Source organism: Trichosurus vulpecula, chromosome 5, assembly GCF_011100635.1.
Source record: "Trichosurus vulpecula isolate mTriVul1 chromosome 5, mTriVul1.pri, whole genome shotgun sequence".
Lineage (NCBI taxonomy): Eukaryota > Metazoa > Chordata > Mammalia > Diprotodontia > Phalangeridae > Trichosurus > Trichosurus vulpecula.
Window position 1 is genome coordinate 201,827,894 of NC_050577.1, and position 22,367 is coordinate 201,850,260.

The 22,367-nt window shown below is 42.6% G+C and overlaps 1 protein-coding gene across 3 annotated transcripts in view; it reads right to left on the reverse strand.

Annotated features, from left to right (window-relative positions):
• Positions 1 to 20,418, reverse strand: part of TEAD4 (TEA domain transcription factor 4) — a 77,889-nt gene extending 57,471 nt beyond the window's left edge. The window contains exons 1-2 of one of the 3 annotated variants that reach the window (XM_036760159.1): positions 19,876 to 20,418; positions 18,988 to 19,084 (exon numbers count right to left, since the gene is read on the reverse strand). The gene's annotated coding sequence lies outside the window, so the exon portion shown is untranslated. The remainder of the gene's footprint in view (positions 1 to 18,987; positions 19,085 to 19,875) is intronic. The other 2 variants (XM_036760158.1, XM_036760160.1) reach the window with 2 other exon arrangements.
• Between the last annotated feature and the right edge of the window lie 1,949 nt (positions 20,419 to 22,367).

Genomic DNA, 22,367 nt, shown 5'->3' on the forward strand with positions numbered 1-22,367 from the left:
TTGAGCTTTTCTGTTCATACCATATCCTGTTGTGCTCAACATATCACACTAAGCGGTTATCCTGGACCTTCTTCGGTCCTCTTTTCTCCAACATAGTATTAATTTTTTTTAAATCACGTTTTGTCATCCTGAGGTTCTCCACCAGCCTCAGCTTATTCTGAGACAGCAGTCCTCATACCCTTCTTACAGGACCTTTTTTATTCATCCGCCATTAACTGACTTTGTTTCCATCATCTGTATGGCTCTTTTTAAAATCTAGGTTGGTTAAACAGTTCCCTATTCATCCACATGGATCTCTTTTAAAAATTCTCCCTTTTTCTCCTCAATGAAATTTGCTTTTCTTGGTGGCTTCAGAAATTGATTCTAAAGAGGTTCTGGAGTACCTATCATTCCTGGAGGATCTTCTCCTATAGAATTATAGACCATTGATCCTTTCCTATCCTTTTCCTGAACCCTTTGATACCCACTCTTTAAAAAGATGAACATGACTAATATGGAAATATGTTTTGCATGATTGCACATATGTAATCTATATCAATTATTTACCATTTCAGGGAAGGGGGAAGGGAGAGAATTTGGAACTCAGAATTTTTGTGAAATGTTAAAAATTGTTTTTACATGCAATTAGGAAAAAATAAAATACTATTTTTTAAAAAAAAATTAAGGTATACGTCAGACTGTGCCTTCCTCTTCTTCTCTAGCAACAAATCTAAGATGGATCAGTAACTTTTCCGCAAAGTTCCCATTATTTCCATTCTAGCAACCAATACTTCTTTATTGATAAAAATCAGCTGCTCCACTTAATTACTCAATGAGTATTAGATTTAGGTAGCTAGGTGGCTTGGTGGATTAATAAAGTGCCAGGCCTGGAGTCAGGAAGATTCATCTTGATAAATTCAAATCTGGCCCCAAACACATACTGACTGTGTGACCCTGGGCAAGTCACTTAATCCTGTTTGCCTTAATTTCCTCATCTTAAAAATGAACTGGAGAAGGAAATGGCAAACCACTCCAGTATCTTGCCTAGAAAACCCCAAATATGGTCATAAAGAGTCAAACGTGATTGAAAAAATAACTAAACAAGCAGCTTAGTAAATAGGACCCAATGGGCATGCACAGGTTCCACCACCCAACCTGACACTTCCCTCTGAGGGGTTCCTGTAAGCTCTTCTCCCCTGTTCCTGATATTGAATATTCTGTTCCATACCTGCCTGGCATTAGACACCCACTCACTGTGACAACCCACTTTGGTAGACATCTGGACAGATGTCTAGAGCCTCTGATGGTAGGGAATGGCAGCAGGAGAAAGGAGCACTACGCTGCTGACCATGGCCACCTTCACTGTGCCAACTAGTCTTTTGTGAACTTTTGAGTTTTATCTATGGCCCTCAGCCTGGGGCTGCCGGTTGCAACTGCTCCTTCCTCTTTGCCTTCTATCCCCCTGTTCTATTCCTGTTCTTCCACTCTAGTGTTCTGGCCTTTCAGCCCTCCCACCCAGCTGAAGCAGTCCTAGAACCCCAAGACTTGAGGAACAAGGCGTGGGGCTGGATGTCTATAAGGTTAGGGTAGGTTGAAAGGGACTTGGTAGAGAGTCAGAGATCTGTGTTACACAATCTAGAGATATGGCACACTGAAACTGGGTACCCACTCCCAGGCCACTCTCAACCTCCCCAGTTCCTTCATCTGTAAAATGATGATAATAGCACCTACCTCACAAGGTTGTTGTGATTATCAACTTAGATAAGTGATGTAAAGCGCACTGAAAATCTCAAAGTGCTGTCACATGTTAGCTATCATTTTTAAGACCTAGACCTGGGGTACCTGAACTTGTTTTTGTGAAAAATGTATTTTGATTAACTATATTGCAATATCATTGGTTTCTCTGGTAATCCCATGTAATTATTTTATGCATTTAAAAACTTTATTTGGAACTCAACTTTTTTAAAAAAAGAATGTTAAAAATAAGCAAAAATCATAAAAAAAGAAACAGATGCAGAGAATGATCAATAGACATTTCCAGATTTCCCCAGATGGCCATATAAAAAGCTTAAGAGCCCTTGCCTTTGTACATTAGTTCTAGACAGAAAGACTCTGAAACTTTATTTTTTTAAATTTTAATATATTTTATTTTTATCCAATTACATGTAAAAACACTTTTAAACATTTGTTTTTTTTTTTATTTTAAGTTCCAAATTCATTCCCTTCCTCCCTCCCTTCTCCCCTTCCTGAGAAGGCAAGCAATTTGACATAGACTATACATGTGCAGTCATGCAAAACATACTTCCATATTAGCCATGTTGTGAAAGAAAACAGACCAAAAAAAGAAAAACCAAAAGCCAAAGAAAAAAGGAAAAAAGAATGCTTCAATCTACATTCAGACTCTCAGTCCTTTCTCTAGAGATAGATAGCATTTGAAAATTTATATTTTTATCAGGCACTTTTCAAAGTGTTTTGACACCGTGGAGGCTCTATCTAGAAGTATACTACTATAAAATATATTTGTATATTGTACAGTGTACTATGCAATCTTACACATATTTTTAATTAATTATCAAGACAGTGATTGCTTTTCTCTTAAATTTGTAAATTATCCACATACTGGGGAAGAGGGCTGGTGAAAGAAAAAAATTCTGGCTAACTTGGAGTTCTCCTAAATAAAGGAAATATTACGAATTTTTAAGAAAAATGTTAGTCTGAGAAGAGGTTCCTAGACTTCACCAGAATGCCACTGGGGTCTAAGAACTCCCGATTCAGACAAAGACCAAAAAGACTAAAAGTTATCCCTACAATATACTTAAGCAATCACCTAGCTTTGACCCAAAGATCTCCATTAAAAGGGAACCCACTGCTTCCTCAGGTAACTGTTTCCCCTTTCAGATACTCTGAATCGTTCAGAGTATTTCAATATCATTGGTTTCTCTGACAATCCCATGTAATTATTTTATGCATTTAAAAACCTTATTTGGAACTCAAATTTTTTTTAAATGAATGATAAAAATAAATGAAAGTCATAAAAAAAAAGAAAACGATTCTGAGAATGGATCGTAGATGCTACCAGATTTCCCCAAGTGTCCTCATAAAAAGCTCGAGTCCTTGCCTTTGTGCATTAGTTCTAGATGGGAGACCAGGCCTAAATCTACTTCTGCAACTTCTTCACATTGCACCTGGTTCCTCCCTCTCAAGCAAAACAGAACTAGTCTCATCTGTCTCTCACATGATAACCCTTCAAATACCTGAAGACAATCATCGTGTCTTTCCCTAAGTCTTCTCTTCTTTAGTCTAATTCCTCATTTCTTCAGATAATTTTCATATCACATGATCTAGACTTTTTTTTTCTCACCATTGGGCTTTCATCCTCTAGAAGCCTTCTAGCTTTCTCAGTGAGGTCTGGGAAAGACCTTAATTCACTACATCTGCGTCTCGGGCCATCATCAGACATCTTGACTTTTGTTTTGCTGCTGGACTTCAAGGACTGGAAGAGTGAGGCTGCTCTGCCTCACTTAAATCCCATTCATGAGCAAGTCAAGATGTCTCCCTCATGACATCATCAATCCTCTTTGAGAACAAAGGAGGAACAACAACCGCAATAGCTTCTCAATGTCCTCTCCAGCCCACAAACAATGGTCTCCCATCTACTTCAAAATCAGGCCCTTAATACTAATTCCTTGGGTGCACTTGGGAAAAGAATTTTACCTCTGTATCTCTTAGTCTCCTCATTTGTAAAATTAGGTTGGACCATATGATGATTATAATACATAGTTCTACCATTCACAAAGTGCTTTCCTCACAATCCAATGAGTGAAGAGATCTCCAATGAGTGAAGAGGTCTAAAATTCCATCTTAGGGGAAAACACATAAAACTGACAGTTCTTTAGTTACATGACACAAAAGATTTTATTTTACTTGCATGGTCTCAGTCAGTGTCAGAGCCACAGTTTATTAAGTACTGTCTTAGATAGGAGGCCCCAGGGGAAAAGGTCATATGTCATATGTCACTTCCTCTCTTTTGAGAATGAGGGGGTTGAAATAGATTGTCACTAAGGCCCCCTTTGGCTAACATTAATGCTTCTGTGACTTTTAGAAGGGTGAGGTCAAATTGGGTCATATTTGCCAGGAGCTGGAGATGGCTCCCCAGGCCAAAATACATCCCTCCCCACCCCCCATCTAAGTGCCATGGTGCCTAGATTTACACCATTTTTGCTTCATTCTTTCATCCTTAGGTGCAAATTTTTCCCCTTTCAAAATGCAAGCTTCCCTGGATAAGGATATAAACCATTAAGCTCCTTGGTATGAATCAGTTTCTCAGATCTTCATTGACTAGGGGAATGAATGGGGTGGGGGGGAAGGTAACTGAAAGGGACACAAAAGGATCAAGAGAGGGGAGATAGGAGAAACAGTATTTTGTCTGTTTGTTTGCTTGTCACAATTTTTACTAGAGAAGGAAGTGAGGAAGGAAGGGAAGAAGGAAGAAAGGAAGGAGAGGGAGAGAAAAAAGCATATTGTTGTTCAATTGAATGTTTCAATGGAGTCTGACTCTTTGTAACCACGTTTGGAGTTTTCTTGACAAAGATACCAAAATCGTTTGCCTTTTCCTTCTCCAGCTCATTTTACATGTGAGGAAACTGAGGCAAACAAGATTAAGTGGCTTACCCAGGGTCATACAGTTATGTGTGTGTGTGTATGTATGTATGCATATATATATATATATGTATGTATGCATATATATAAAAGTGTATGTGTATACATATATATGTGTGTGTGTGTGTGTATAAAAAATACATATAAGTGAATGGGGCTGGATTTGAACTCAGGTCTTCCTAACCGCAGACCTGGCACTCTATCCACTGCACCACCTAACTGCCCCCATAAACAGGTATATATTAAGTACCTACTATGCGCCAGGCACTGCACCAAGTGCTTTATCGTTATCATCTCATCTGCTCCTCACAAACAACTACTATACTATACGTCCTACTATTATTATCATCAGCATCATCTCCATTTTATAGCTGAGAAAACTAAGGCAGACGAAGGTTAAATGATTTGCCTGGAAACACACAGCTAGTTAAGGGTCTGAGGCTAAATTCGGACTTGGATCTTTCCCAACTTCACCACCAATCTGAGGAAAATAGGGCAAGAGTGAGAAGGGACCCTAAAGACCATATATCATCTTCAACCCTCTTGTTTTACAGAGGAGAGAACTGAGCCCCAGAGAGGTTAAGAAATAGGACCAAGCTCTCCTCCCACATATACACATACATAGACCTAAGATTTGCAAGGAAATTATGTGACAAATCCCAATGTACTCTTATGAGTGGAGAGGGGTGGTGGGGGCTTAGAACCCCAACATTAGCTACTCCAGAGTAAGATGGCCCCAAGAGAAATTTCCAGATTCGTCTCTCCTTTCTCCTACCCCATGACCTCTGCTGTGCCTGGTCACTGACAACAATGATCCTCTTGTCATTAACTCCTTCCCAAATCTCCCCTCCCCAGATTCCTCCATTCCATGGTCTCTTAGGATAAAATTGTCAGTCTCTCTTTCTTATACTACATTTAAGAACCTCTCAGAGCATCCCAAAGGAAATTCCACCAGGACTGGGAATTGGAGTAATCCCAGTAAGAGTTGCAGTAAAAAGGGTATTGAATTAGGAGTTGGTATGAAATCAGCTATTGTGTTTCCGAAGTCTTTTCTTCTCCAGATTAAACTGATCTAATCCCTTTCACCGGTTTTCTCCTGGCATGAGGTTGAGGGCTTCAAATCACCTGAAAATCCTTCCCCACTCTCTTCCCTCTAAGGAAGAGATGATTCTTCTTGACAACACTTCCAATGTTGTTCCAACACTCCAACAATGCTTCCATAGGTTCAGTTATTATCGCTATGCAAATGATTCTCAGATCTATTTATCTAGCCCTCTGTCAAACTACAACCTCACATCACCTATTGGACATCTAGAACTGATGTCCCATAGACATCTCGAAATTAACATGTCCAAAATAGAACTCACTATTTTTCTTTCAAACCCTCCTCTTCCAAACTTCCCTATTACTGCCATGGGCACTGACAGCCTCCCAATCACCCAGCTCTGCAACTCCGCTGTCATCCTCAGCTTCTCATTTGCACTCACCCTGTGTATCCCATCTGCTGCCGAATCTGGTCATTCCTAGTTTAACATCTCCTGTGTATGTCCCCTTTCCCTCCACTCCCACAGCCATCGCTAGTTGGTCTCCCTACCTGAAGTCTCTCCCCACTCCATCCCACTCAGCTACCAAAGTGGTCTGGCTAAAGAGCAGGTCTGATCATGTCATATCCCTTTCCCAATTCAATAAACCACAATTTAACTCCAGGATTTGGTAGAAAATTGCGTTTGGCTTTTAAAGCCCTTCAACAGCCTAGCCCTCTACTATCTTTCCATTACAACCTAACGCCCTCCATGTACTCTATGATTCATTAACACTGGCTCTCTTGCTGTTCTTCACATACCACACACCATCTCTCAACTCTGTGTTTTTTCATTGGCTCTCCCCCATGTCCAGAATCTTCTCCTTCCTTGCCTCAGCCTCCTGGCTTCCTTGGCTTCCTTAAGATGGAGCTCAAACAGGACAGCTGAATGGCACAGTGGATAGAGCACTGGCCCTAGAGGCAGAAGGACCTGAGTTCAAATGTGACCTCAGACACTTGATGCTTATTAGCTGTGTGACCTTGGGCAAGTCACTTAACTCCAATTGCCTCTCAAAAAAAAAATTCCGCCTTCTGTAAGATGCCTTTCACAGTCCCCAATGATTCTCCCACCTTCAACTGCTAGTGCCTACCCTAATCTCAGAGATTCTCTCCCAGTTATAGTGTATATATATCTTCTTTGTACATAGTTACTGACATGCTATTTCCTCATCAGAATGTGAGCTTCCAGGCAGCAAGGACCATCTACTTGCCTTTCTTAAGTCTTCATCACTTGTCATCACAATGCCACACACATGTTGCTATTCGGTCATTTCAATCATGTCTGCCTCTTTGTGACCCTATTTTGGGGTTTTCTTGGCAAAGATACTGGAGTGCCATTTTCTTCTCCAGCTCATTTGACAGATGAGGAAACTGAGGCAAAGAGGGTTAAGTGACTTGCCCAGAGTCACACAGCTAATGAGTGTCTGAGACTGGATTTGAATTCAGTAAGATGAATCTTCCTGACTCCAGACCCAGCCTTCTATCTACTGTACCACCTAGCTGCCCAGCCATACACCCACAAGTGATTAACAAATGTTTGTTGTCACTGAATGACACCTACCCCCACACCACATAGCATCCATTTACTTATAAAACAAGAGGGGTAATGCTTAACACATAGGAAGGGCTTGAGCTACCTCCTTGATGTGACTCCTACACCAAGGTAAGGGGGACAGAAACATTATGCCATGATGGAGTGAAGGAAAATGATTACTAGCTTTACTTCCTTCCCCTCCAGTGTTACTAAGTGCCTCCTTAAGGCTTACTTTAAGGCAATTTGAATGGATCACGTGCCAGCTGCTAAGGATGCAACAGGAATGAAAAGCAACGAAAAAGCAGTTCATGTGTCTAGTGCTAGGTCCTGAAAGCCTCAGCAGGTTTTGAAGACAACGTGGGATGCACTCAACCTGAGAGAAGGGGAAGAAGTAAAAGGAATTTATTGACCTTGACTCATCCATGAGAGCAGGCAAGTCAGGAAAATCTTGATCTGGCACATCCGGAATATTGGTATTGTAATGCTAAGAACTTGCTAACAGAAGAGCGGAAAACGTATTAATTAGCTCTAGTATATTGGCCTGGTGTGGTCTCAAAGGAAAGCATGATGACGACTTCCTGGTCATCATCAGACACTTCCAGTAGATTGCAAGCAGCTCGGAGAAGCAGTCAATGGTGGTTTTAAAGGCAAGGGAGACAGAGGAACTTCAGTGAGTGCTGTCAGGGCAAAGTAGAACAAAATGACAAGGGGAGCTCAGGTATAAGAAATGAGGAGATGTGGGAGGTAGAACCAAGAAGTAGCAAGGTACAAGTTGTTGGGAGATAAAGACATGGAAACTACTCCAGTCACAATATAGCCCTTCTCCAATCTGGATCAGAGGAGGGACCTGTGGGAGACTGTACCCCTTCATATATTGGAAGTGAAAAGGGAAGGCTAAGAATGATTCTATTGTTGGTTTTCTGTTATTTCTCTGTTTCATTCCAATTTTTTTTTAAATGCTTTGCTATTTGGTGTATGGTTCCTGCCTAATTTATTAGTGGTAAAGAATGCCCTTTATGGGTGGGGGAGGGGGAAAGGGAAAAAGGGTGTTAGACCTTATTTACATAATTATGATTGAATCCAAAACATCCCACTGAATCTGGGTTAGCAAGGGCTTCCAGAGTTGTGTGCATTAGGCCTGTGTTACAACAATAATTAGTCATCTGCTATATGTTAAGATAAAGTCTTAAAAGTATAAGGTATCTCAAATGGTGGAACAATCTCATGGGAAAGTGACCCTAAGATAGACTGCTCTAACCCCAATTGTAGGAATGGAAATCAGGTGAAAACCTCTAACTATATGCCCCTGAAATTTCTCCCTTTCGGTCCTCTTCGTTTGTCTTAAATAGGTTCTTCATGTCTAGCTTAAGGGACATATCTCTTACACACTGCAGAAGGAAATAACAGAATCTTAGAGATGGGTGAGACCTCAGAGGTTATTTAGTTCAATCTTATTTTATAGGTGAAAAAAACTAAAGAGCTAAAAAGGAGAAGTGACCTAACCAAGGGTCAGTACTAAAGCTGAGTCTTTAACCAATCATGGAATCTTAAAAGGGAGATGGGCCTTAGAAGTCCTTGGGGAGTACCTTTCATCCAATGAATGTCCTCTCTATAGCATCCTCAACAACCTCTGCTTGAATGCTTCCTCTGATAACAACTCACTTTCTTGCAAATGAATTAGTCCATTCCATGGTCAGTCTAATAGTAAGAAAGTTCCTTAATATTGAGTTAAAGTCTCCTTCTTCTTAACTTTCACCCATTAATCCTAATTTTTACATGGAATAAGTCTAGCCTGTATTCCTTCCATAAATGTATGAAGAGAATTATTTTTAATCTCTTCACTCCCCAATCACCAAGCAATCTTTTCTTATTCAGTTCCCTCACCTATTCCTCAGTTGTCATGCTTTCCTGACTCTCAGGTTATCTTTTTCTGGATATTCCAATTGGTCAAAGTATGGCACTCAGACCTGAATACAATAAGTACTCCAGATATGGAACAAACAGTATGGAACTCAGTGAGACTGTTGCTTCCCTCGTGCTAGACTTCATGCTTCCATTAATGCTGTTTACTCTTCTCAAATCCTACTCTGAGACTTCCTCCTGGGGTTGGAGAGTATTCCTGGGTTCTGGAAGGCTATGGTAGTGGGGTTGAGGGATGGGGAAAGGCTTCAAGCACAGGCCCAGGAACGAACCTGTATGTCTGAGGATCAGCTATGTCCAGAGAGCTTCCATCAACCATGTTGGCTTCAGGATAATGAATTTTTCAGCCACCACAACCCTATTGAGCTACAGTGGGGCTGTGATCTTCATTAGTAGGAAAAGTACCCACCCTGAGGAAATTGCAGTTCTTTAAAGAAGACTCAGTCAACTGGTTAACAGCCTCAGCGCACCAGGGGCTCATACTTGAGGTCGTGATCCAGATCTATGCACTTGGATGGCACAAGGGATAGGGCTCTGGAGCTGGAGTCAGGGACACCTCAGCCAGAATTAAAGATACTAGCTAGCTGTGTGATCCTGGGTAAGTCACCTAACCTGACTACCTCAGTTTCCTCATCTGTAAAATGGGGATGATAATAATAATGCCTTTCTCCCAGGGTTGCTGTGAGGATAAAATGAGCTAATATTTGTAGAGCACTTTGCTGACCTTAAAGCACCCTATAAATATTATTATTATTAATATAATTATTATTATATTAAGTATAATATAATATAATTATAATTAATAATATAATTATTATTAACATAAGTTTCCTCACAAAACTACTGTAACTGACTACTTCAACATAAATGCAAGACTTATCATTTATCTCTGTTAAATTTCATCTGGTTGATTTCAGGCCATTGTTCCAGCCTATCAAGGTCCAACATATTATTTATTCCTCTTAATTTTATATCTTCTGTAATTTGATAAGCAGGGGCATTAGGTGGTGCAATGGATGGAGCAACAGGCTTGAAGTCAGGAGGACTTATCTTCCTCGGTTTGGGTGACCTTGGGCAAGTCACTTAACCCTGTTTGCCTCAGTTTCCTCATCTGTAAAATGAGCTGGAGAAGGAAATGGCAAACCACTCCAATATCTTTGCCAAGAAAATCCCAAATGGGGTCATGAAGAGTCAGACATAACGAAAATGACTCAACAACAACGACGACCAATTAGTAAGTTATAGCAATGGTGTCAAACTCAAATAGCAGCAGACCCCTGCGGGCCTCCCCCCCTTAACTTAGAAGACCACAAATGAACATTACCTATGTTATTTTTATTTATCTTGTCAAACATTTCCCAACTCCATTTTAATCTGGTTCAGGCCTCACTAGGGAGTTGGCAGGCTGCCATTTTGCCACCTCTGGGTTACAGCAGTAGTCCAAGAGATGAAGGATAGACCTAGGTGGTAACCCGTGTGAATGGAGAGAAGAGAACGGATGTATTAAATGTTGTGGGAATTGATTGGATGTGGGGATTGATGGAAAGTGAAGAAAGGAACATGATGCCAAGGATGCGAACCTAGGTGACAGGTAAGAGAGAAATAGAGAAGTTAGGAAATTAGGATATAGAGGAAAAGAGAATGAGTTTCCACTTTTTACAAGTTGATTCCTTAATGCCTTCCTTGTTCATTTTCTTGCTCTGAACACGGTTTCGAAAACAATAACAAAACACTTTTATTGCTTCTGACTTTCTACTATACCATACTGCCTTCCAAGTCAGCTGTTCCATTGAGCAAGATGCCAGGAAGGAGACCAACCAGCCAGGAAGGAACCCAACTAGTTGTTTTTCCAAGCCAGGCCAGACATAGTCTGAGAAGACATAGCAGGAGCTTAAAGTAGTAGGGGAATGAGAGAGAAGAAGTGGCCTAGAGAGGCCTCTAATTGGCTACAAAAGGACAGGGATATCTATACAGGGATATTTTGCTTCTGAAACATGAAATAAATTCTATGCTAATTAAAAGGGGCTTTCAGGATGTCAGCTTTCATTTTGAGCTCACTTCCTCCTGCAACTCTGCTGATAAAGGTACGCTATGTGTCAGTAGCCCCTCCTAGCTGCTCCAGACCCCCCCAACCCCACCCTTCCCATTACACAGTCTGCTTTTCCTTTTGGGCGGATACAATCCCATCCCCCAGGAGGGTCACCCCAGCCACTGCACAGCTCCCATTTCCTGCTGCCGGTGACTCCTCTGAAGCCTATTGTTTCCAAGCAATTTGGGTCAGAGGAAGGTGGGTCCCCACCCAAAGAGGCCTGCCCTCACTACAGGCCCAGTGCTAGTCCAGGTCATGGGGAGACTGAACCAGCCTCCTAGTCTTCTTCAGAGCAAACTAAGCTCCCCCCACCCCCCCACCCCTACCTCCGCTGAGTTTCCAAATCCTTCCCATGTGAAGGCATTGTAAGATTTCCCCTGAGTTCCAGGTGAATAAAGCAAAAGCAGATTCCTAATTTTTTTTTAAAAAGAGATTAAAAAAAAGAAAGGCAATAAGGGGGGCTAAAGTTTACTCAAATAGAAAATAGTATTCTCCTTATTTTCTGGATGGCAAAATTAAGAGGGAAAGATGATACCCTCTAAGCAGACCAAAAGAGAGCTGGAACTAGAACCCAAAAGACCAGACTCCTAGCCTTTCTAATCTTCCACTGCAAAGCCCTTTCTTCTCCCCTGCCTGGACTGGTTTAATCCCACAGGGATGGGAGGTGGGAAAGGAGAAAATCAGCTCTTCTATTCCAACTCCAGAGACTTCAAGGGTGCTGCAATCCCAAAGACCAATACAATATCATATCACAGGGAACAAGGGAAGACCCGAGGAGAGTGATAGATTTGTTAATTGCCATAAGCTACAGGAAAGATTACTGGACTGAAACCAGTAGGAAGCACCACTCACTTCCACAGAGAAATGAAGGCAAGGATACAGGGCAACCTAGAGAGGAGATTTTCTGGTTGGCATTGGGATTCTTAGCCAAACATATTTGTGAAAATCCCCCAGTATCCTGGAGGACATGGAAAGTCAAGAGTCTAGAGCCCCTTGGATTTAGACTGGGTTAAGTATAAAGTTTGCATGGAGACAGGGATGGATATGATGACTTTCAAAAGCATTCATCTGTATCTTTCTCTATGTCTCTCTGTCTGTCTCCCCTCTCTCTCCATCCTTCCATCCCTCTCCTCTACCCTTCCCCCACGCCCCCTACTCCATGCTTCCCTCCTAGCTCTGGCATTCTCTGATTCTATGGAAAGTAAAGATATGGTGGTTATGCCTCCTGATCCTAGCTATATAACATGGAACATAATGTTGCACCAACATTGTGCCAGCCACCCCCATTATCTGGATATTACAGGAGGCTGAGTAGCGTCTTGGGGTGAAACAGAAGGGTATGTAGGAGAAAGAGGATGCTACCATCTTAAGTGTTATGAGAATCTCCTAGAAAATGGTGCTCACTGCATCACTGGTACATACAGCCCCAGGATCCTAAAGGCAGAGGAGGCTAACCATTCACTCAACAAATACTTTCTGAAGGCATGGCAGGGCTGTGCTAGAACCTGTGGGAAACAAGAACAAATTCAAGCCTTCCAGGAGCTTATAAAGCTGGAAAGCTAATGAAAATCGCAAGAATCAATGGCAAACAATACAAGCCTACTGTATATTATGTGCTACATTGTACGGCACAGACTGTAATTAAGATAGGAAAGTGAGCAGAAGAAACTCAGGGAACCTTGTAATAAGCACAAAACAGTCAGGGAGGAAGAGATAGATTTGAGCTCTTGAGAAGAAGGTGGTTTGGTACAGTGGAGAGAGCCCTGGATTTAAAACGAAGATGCCAACTTCACAGTCTGGCTCTATTGCTTACAAGCTACATGGTTTTATCTGAAATCACTTCACCTCTGAGGGCCTTGATTTCCTCATCTGTGAAATGAAGATGTTAGCCTAGGTGAAATTTTTAAAGATCTCTTGCAGAGTCTCTTCTAGATTCTGAAATCCTTGAGAGGAAGTGTGGCCTGGTGGCTATCAGATTGTACCTGGAGACCCAGGAAGAGCTGGATTCGGACTCTGCCTCTGACACTGCGTAACTTCAGACCTCTTCGGATGGAGTTTCTTCCCCTGTAAACTGGACATAATAATGCCTGTCGTGCCTACTTCCTAGGGTTGTTGTGAGACTCAAATAAGACAATTCATGTAAAATGCTTTGCCAACTGTAAAACACCCTATAAACATCAGTTATTATTATGGACTAGAAAGCGAATCTGCTGTCTAATTCCTTCCTGTTTATTCCTTGGTAGAGATGGAAGCTAACATGGCACTCTGGTGTTGATCCAGTAACTCTTCTGGTAATTGCTACCAGCTTATGACAACTGAAAAATCCAGGGACTTAACTGAGCTGGCTCAGACTTGGATAAGGGTAGAGGGAAGAAGGCAGGTTTTCAGAAGAAGAGAACATTAGTGAAGGCACCCAGTAGGAATAAACATTAGAGTAATTTATATTTTTAGAGCTGGAAGCAATCTTAGAGAGTTCATCTAATCCTTTCATCTTACTGATGATGAAACTACGGTGCAGAAAGGTTGAGCTAGAGCAGCTAGTTGGTGCAGTGGATAGGGCACTGGGACTGGAATCAGGAAGACCCTCAGACATTTACTAGAAGTGGGCAGATTACTCAACTTCTGTCTGCCTCAGTTTCCTCAACTGTAAAAAAGGAGCTAATAATAGCACCTACCTCACAGAGTTGTGGTGAAGAACAAATGAGCTATTTGTAAAGCACACAGTGCTTGATGCACAGTAGGCACTTAATAAATGTTTATTCCTTTCCCTTACCCTTTAAATGACTAGCCCAAAGTTTCAGGTTTTAAGTAGCAGAGACGAGATTCAAATCCAGGTCCTCTGACCTTAAACCCAGAGTACTTTTCTCTACATTCCAAATACCTACCCTGCTATATGCATAGCATTTTACAGTTTACAAAGCACTTTCCTCAAAGCAAGCTTATGAGGTAAAGATATTATTATCTCTATCTTACAGATAGGAAACTCAAGCTCATAAGGGTAAAATACTCTATACCCAAGGACATAGAAGTAGTAAAATATAGGGGAGGGACTCATACCTGAACTCAAACTAGTTCAAAAACTAATTTGAACCTAGTTCAAAACCCAGTGTCCATTGCTTCATACCACACTGTCCTCCATGGTGTATAGTAAGGAGATCAGCCTGATTAGAAGAGAGGGGAGTTGGAGTGTGGAAGGCCAGTTTGCATGACAGGAAATAAGAAGTTGAAGGGTTTCTGTGTAGGAGACCTGTTGGCAACGTACAGGATGGATTGGCAAAGGTAAGACTGGAGGCCAATTCTAGGTTTATGACCCAAAGAGATCAAAGATAAAGGAAAAGGACCCATCTGTACAAAAACAGTTATAGCAGCTCATAGCTAAAGCTTATAGCCCAAAGAATTGGAAACTGAGAGGATGCCCATCAACTGAAAAATGGTTGAACAAGTTGTGGGATATGAATGTGATGGAATACTATGGAGCTCTAAGAAATGAAGAAGGGGATGGTTTCAGTAAAAACTGGGAAGACTTATATGAACTGATACAAAATAAAGTTAGAAAAACTAGAATTTACACACTAACAGCAATAGTTAAAGATAATAAATTGTGAAAGATTTGGTAACTCTGATCAACACAATGATCCATGACAATTCCAAAGACTCATGATGAAAAATATTACCCATCTTCAGACAGAAAACTAATGGACTCAGTGCAGATTGAAGTTTGTTTCTCTTACTTCTTCCCCCTGGAGTATGACTAATGTAGAAATTTGTTTTGCATGATTTCTTATTTGTAATGGATTTTGTATTTCTTGCCTTCTCGATGGGTGAGGAAAGGGTTGGGGCAGGGAAAGGACATAGAACTAAAAATAAAATTGAATTAAAAAAAAGAGACTGAAAGCAGAGAGAACTTACCCTAGGCAAGAAAAACCCTAGGTCATCCCCAGTCTAGAGCTTCCCCACCCTCTGCCCCAGGTCTGAGGTTTATCTGAGGGACTCAGATCTGCTCCAGAACAAAACTAGTATGGCTCTAGGGAGCTCCAGCCAGACTGTAAATTAGCTTGAGGACTGGATCCCTCTGGGCTAGGACTGATCTGGGGCTTTTCTCAAAGAAGAGCCAATGCCCTTCTCAGACTAGTCAATGTGGTATAGGGAAAAGGGCTCTCTGGGCTAGGACTTGGTATACCTGGGTTCTAGTCCAGCTCTGTCAGAACCTTGCTATGATCTTTTAGCAAGTTACTCCCCCTCTCTGGATCTCACTCTCCTGATCTGTAAAATGAGCATTTGCACTAAGTAATCTCTAAGGTTCTTTCCAATCTTGTTGGTCACCCACTGCCCATCGAACCAGGGCTTTGTAGTTTGAAGAGTGAGGTGAAGCCCACTAGAAAACTCACCTCCATGGAATAAGTCAGAGATAAAGGGTAGAAGGGGAAAGAAGTAGGTACAAATAGAGTGTAGACGAAAGAACTGGGAGAACACCCAAGTCCCTTAGTAGTTATCGAGAGAGAGAGAGAGAGAGAGAGAGAGAGAGAGAGAGAGAGAGTGAGAGATTTGTTATACGTTTGGGAAAGATTAGTTTTGGAGATAGCAGAGTAGGCTCTGGGGAGAAGAGTAAGGAAACTAGATCAGGGCATGTCTCTACCTCCCTTTTTGAGGATGTGGTCTTACAGCATGAAAGAACATTGAATTTAGAATCAGTGAGTTCAAATCCTGCTTCTGTCACTTACTAAGAAAGACAAGGTAACAAGCATTTATTAAGGGCTGACTTCTGCCAGGCTTCTGTGCTAAACACTGGGGATATAAATATAAGCCAAAAGAAAGACAGTCATGTCCTCAAGGAGCTTTTGTTTAAATGACAGAAGACCATACACAACAACACAACTACAACCAAATCGCTTCACCTGTCAAGGTTTCAGTTTCCTCATTCAGGAAATTAAAGGATTAGATGGTCTCTCAAGTCCTTTTTTTGATTATTAGAACAGTATTATCCAACGATGCTATGAATTACATAGGAATCATCCTATTTTTCCCTCTGAACATCTCAATGGGAGGCCAGACCGACTCCCCTTTATTTAGAAAAGGAGACAATTAAGATGCTAGCTCCCAGCTTAGGCTTTGTTACCTATACCAAGATTCTTCTCTCTCTCTCTCTCTGTCTCTCCATCTCTATCTCTCTCTCTTGGACGATCTCATTCACTCTAATGTTCAAATGGTGAAAACCTAGAGAGATACCTCTATTGAAAAGGAACCAAGTAAAGGATAAGGGAGGGAGAGGGTATAGGGAAGGAAAATTCAAGTGTGAGTAGATGAGTGTAAAAATTAACCATCTAAGACACATGCCACAGCATAGGTTCATAGGATGATATTTTTAGAACTGAAATAGACCTTAGAGAACAGCTAGTCCAGCCTTTCTTTTTACAGATAAAGAAACTGAGGTCCAGAGACAAGAAATGACTTGCCCAAGATTACAAAGATAATTAAGCACCAGAGCTGAGATTTGTACCCAGGTCCTGATTCCAAATCCAACATGCTATCCACACAAAACAACATGATTTCCATACCATGCTCCTTCCCAATAAGCCAAAGGTTAGCAGAATTGGGACTATAGAACAGTCTGGCAATAACTTAGCCTTATAAAAAGGAGACTCATCCATTCCTCTGCCCTGGAAAAGTGGTAGTCAAGCACGGGACAATTGGCTAGTCATAAGAAATGGGGCTGTCTTCAGGCTGCTAAGGCTGGCAAAAAGATGAGTGGGCTGATAAAATTTTGTCCTTATTTGCAAGGCTACACTAGATGTTACTAGGAGAACTGAAAAGCACCCTCTTACACAACTCAAAAGATTTTGATGCTCATTCCCTCCTGGGTGTGATTTACAGCTCAATTCCTATACATTACCATTTCTCACTTCCTGCTTCTGATCCCAACCCTAAAGTCCCTCCCATTCATTACCTTGTTTTCCCAAGAGCTCACAGGGGAGAGAACTCAACTTCACATTTTCAAACTATCAAGGAATTCACCTCAGAGCCCACCCTGCTCTTTCCAAAACAAATCTTCCTAAATATATAACAAACAACCAATGTAAAACACACACATACACACACAGCCAAATACACACAATACAAACATGCTTGATCATTCGACCTACATACTACTAAAGTTGGTCTTATCCATTCCTCTTTCTTCTCTTTTTCTCTTTATCTCTCTTCTCTCAGTCTCTTTCTTTGCATAAAGATTTACATCCAGAGATACTCACAGTAAGACACAGGCATATATGGATAGTCAGACATGTACAAATATGCAAACACATTTAAAGACACAGGGGCATCAGCCCACAAAGACAACAATTCAAGAAACCCTCACACTTCGAAATAAGCACACTGAGATGCAGAGGTTCGAACACAAATCTGCCTACTCAGAGACCATGTGTACACAGACTCATGCTAACATAACACTCTCACACAGAACTAAAGAGTCATACACACAGACTCATGGAGCCCAACAAATTCATTTAGAGATGCTCACAAAGTGAGATCTAGGATCACACACTTTTAAACACAGACGTCTACCTACCTACTGCCCCTCCCCAGTGAATATCTCTATTTCACATACAGGGGGAGAGAGAGAGAGAGAGAGAGAGAGAGAGAGAGAGAGAGGAGAGAGAGAGAGAGAGAGGGAGAGAGAGGAAAGAGAGAGAGGAGAGAAAGAGAGGAGAGAGAGAGAGAGAGAGAGAGAGGGAGAGAGAGGAGAGAGAGAGAGAGGGAGAGAGAGGAGAGAGAGAGAGAGGGAGAGAGAGAGAGAGAGAGAGAGAGACTGAGATTTCAGGGAGGAATCTGAGTTGCAATTCTGATGAAATGCCGATTTTAGGTTTTTATAACCCTTTTACTCTACAGCTCTCATAAGCATGGCCACCATGCTTCTCACCACCTCCCAGGAAAAAAAAACACTACTGTCTTCTAAGCCACTTACAGCCTCTTAACAAAAAACAACAATTACACAGCAAACTCCAAATACCTCCCCCTGAGTACTCTTCTCTCTTCTAGGGTTAAATTAAGAAAGATCTGGCAGCGAAGAGTAACAGATGGGAAATCCCTTCCTTCACCTTTACTCACAGCTTTTATTCCTCCCTGTTGCCCAGACCCCTTGTATTTCCCTACTACTTCCACCTACCTCCCTCCACCTTATGGCGGTTGCTGCTGTAATAATAACTCACATATTACCTGTAATTTATACATTACATTTAAAATCTTGAACTAGTTGTTTAATGAAGGGGTTGGATTAGATGGCCTCCAAGTCTCTTTCAGCTCTAAAGTATGATTCTGTATGTGTAGTACTTTCTAGTTAGAAAGCACTTTGAACATGTGATCTCTATGAGGATGGTAACGTACCAGTATGGTTATCTCCATTTTACAGATGAGAATACCAAGGCTTAGAATTTGCCCAATGTCACATAAAATTAACATTATACTCCGCCCTTCCTTCCCTCCGTATGCTCTTGCTTCCCTGCTATTTTAAAAAATCCCTTCCTCCTCCTGCTGTTCTCCCATCCCCAGCCTTTAAGCACCCCAATCACTAATCTAGAACAGAGGAGCTCTAAAATCTTTTTTGTTCCAAATCTATGATTCTATCTGTGATCCTACGAATTCCCGTAAACACACCAATCTTCCCGCGCATTTCTCTATAGCTCTCCCTCATAGACAGGCTAGAATCCACAGATGAACAGGGTTCCTTACCTGTCCCAGGATGGGGGATGAGAGAGGGATGGTGCGCTAAGTGAGTTCTGAGGGGCGCCCTGAGACGCACCAACTCTGCTCCAGCTCTCCAATAACGCTGTAGAGAATGGACAAGGGAAATCACATTGGGAGGCCAGAATCTCAGGGTTCCGATTCTTAACTAAAAAAAAAACAAAACAACCCTCTACCGAAAGTAAACTCAGGCTTGGGAAAAGTTGGCTGGGGGACAGCAGAGCCCTTCTCCTAAGGACATAATGATGGGGAGATAGGATCCCCACAGCATAGCACGCAACTTGCCATACACATGGCTCCCAGGTTGAGGGTAGGGGGAAAGGCAGCAGGCCGGAAGGGAGAGAGGAAGGAGTTTTTCCAGGATCAAATTGACAGGAAAACACAAGATCCCTATTCTTGGAGGAGTGAGTCAACTGGAAGAGAGGAAGAAGTAACTCTGGAGGAGAAACGAAAGGAGGAAGAAAAGAGAGTTCAAGGAGGAAAGAAAGGAGAAAGAAAGAAATAAGAAGGGAAATGTCAGGGTGAAGGAGGGAAAGGAAGGAAGGGGGGAAGGGGGAAAAAGGAAAGAGAAGAGAGAAAAGAAAAGACGGGGTCAAGAAGGAAAAGAGAGAAGAAAAAAGGCTAAGGTGGAGAGGGAAGGGCAGGATAAAGGAGAGAGAAGGGGAAAGGAGGAAAAAGCAAAGGATGAGGGAAAGACCTGGGAGCTGAGAAGGATGAGAAACAAGAGAAGGGGGGAAAGGGAAGGGGAGGGGAGGGAGGGGACAGGGAGGGGGAAGAGGGAGAGGGGAAGTAGAGAGAGGAGGGAGCCAGAGAGTAAACTAGGAGAAGGCGGGAGACAAGAAGCTGGGACTTTGCTGTGCAGACACCTCCACTCACCTGAACAGGGGAAGGGGCAGGAAGATCCTGGAAGGAGACTGCTAGCCGGCGGAGGTCGGGAGGTGGGGGGTGGCAGGGGGCCGGGCTGGGGTCCTAGAGCCTTGGGGAGGCTGCTGTCCCTCGCCACCCCCCTGGCCTCAAGTTTGAAAGGAGGAAGACTGGTATGTGAGGAATGAGGGCTGGTATGAGATGCACGCAGCTGAGGGAGGGAGTGCCCGACCCTCGCTACAGGCTTGGGGAGGAGACTGAGACAGAGACCAGGGAGGGGGGCTCCCAGGGAAGAGAGAGAGGTTGGGCCAGCCTGGCCCTGGGCGGTCAGAGGAGGGGCTAGTACCGAGGAGGAGTTGGAGGAAGGGGGTGGGGTGGGGAGAACAGAGATCAAGGAAAGACTGGAAGTTGGGAGGCAGAGTCCCAGGCTGCACTGGACCCCCTCCACTTAGGAAGCTGACTCCTGCCTCTTTCTTTCTCAGCCCCACCGCCCCCCAACTCCTCCTCTAACTCCTCCCTCCTTTCCTCTTCGCTCTCCCTCCTTCCTCTGGCCCCTAAGCCTTTCTCCCTCAGCCCCGCCCCTACCTCTCCAGGCCCCTCGAGCCCTAGCTCCATTCCCCCAGACAGCTGAGAAAATCCCACACTCCTGGCCAGAAAAGAGAACATCAAGGGGCAGTGAGCCCAAGACCGTAAACACATAAGTTTGGGTAGAGGGATACGAGAACTACAGTGGGAGGGACATCCTATATGTCCACTGAGGAAGGGCTGAGAGGAAAGAGCCAGAAACTGGAGACAAGTCCGTCCCCCCCCCCCCCGCCCCCACCTCCTCAGCCCTGTAACCAGAGAGCCTAGGCAGGGCTCTCGGGAGAGCTGCCTCTACTTCACCCCAAGGACCCCAAGCAGTCCCTTTCCACCAGTGACCAGAGGACCAGAGGCAGGCAGGCAGGTAGCAAGAGCCAAGGGGAGGGGAGGAGTCGATGGGACAGGGGAATAGAAGGGGGAGACGAGCTGTCCACCTCCATTGTGCTCAGGCTCCCTTGTGCATCTCTCATGTGCACATGTCCACGAAAGGCCCAGGAAGGCATAGAGCAGCTAGGAAAGGTGCTTCTGTCCCTAGCAGGCTCTCACCAAAGGGCCCTTGCTCCAGTGGAGCTAGGAAGCAGGAACTCCTGGGTGGTCTTTCCAGATCTGCCACCGATGCCCCAAACTCTTTCCATCTCCCTCCTAACCATAGAGCGGGTTTTCTTCCATCCCTTGGGGACTGTTAAAGCTGTCATTATGAAGAGCAAACACATATGGTGTGAGTATTAAGTACACAGAGTGGGAGAGCTGAGTTGAGTCATGGCACTGGACAAGTCTTTGCTTCGATCAACAAACCGGTCAACAACAAATATTTATTGCCTGGCATTACTAAGTTCTGTGCAAATACAGAAATAAGCAGCATAAAAGGGGATCCCAGCCCTGTTCCAGTTTAATTGGGAATCAAGAAACAAGTTACAACCAGGGAGGAAAAAGAACACATTTACATACATTTCAAATATTCACAAAGCATTTTTGTCACTCAACAGCCCTGTGAGGTAATGCTAATATTTTTCTCTCCAAGCTCAGAAAGGACTAGCCTATATTCAAATTTTTGAAAAAAGGAAATACAAATCGTAGATGGTTATTTGAAACAGTGTTCAGTCTCAACAATCAAAGAGATATAAAGTAAAACCGTTAGCACCTCCAACTTTAATAGTCAAATTAGCAAAAAAAAATAATTAAAGGCAAAGAAAATATGACAGATGTGGAGAAAAAGGTATTCACAGCTAGTAGAATCATTTTGGAAAACAAGTTGGTAACTACAGAAGATATAAAATACTTGGAGGTCTACCTGCCAAGTCACACACAAGAACTATTCTTTATATGAAGACTGCTCTAAATAATTAGAGGAATAGTAATTGTTCATGAGTAGGCTGAACAAATATAATAAAAACAACAGTACCTAAATTAATTTACTTCTTCGGTGTCATGCCAAACTGACAAAGACTTTATGTAGAAAAAAATTACCAAATTCATCTGGGAGAAACACAAGGTGAAGAATCTCAAGGGAATTTTTTTTTTAATGGGAAGCAAGGGTTTCTAGCAGTTCCAGATCTCAAACTACTACAAAGTAGTAATCATCAAAACAATTTGCTACTGGCTAAGAAATGAGAGGTTAGGAAAAAAAAGAAATCAGAGTTTGATCGGTAGAAGAGATTAGATACATAACATACAGAAGCAAAATAGCTTACCAGCTCAAAGATCCCAACTATAGGTGTTGTTTTATTCCAGTCATGTCCCATCCCCATTTGGGGTTTCTTGGCAAAGATACTGGAGTGGTTTACCATTTCCTTCTCTAATTTATTTTATAGATGAGGAACTGAGGCAAAAAAGGATAAGTGACTTGCCCAGGGTCACACAGCTAGGAAGTAAGGCAGGATTTGAACTCAAGTCCTCCTGGACCAACGCTCTATCCACTGTCC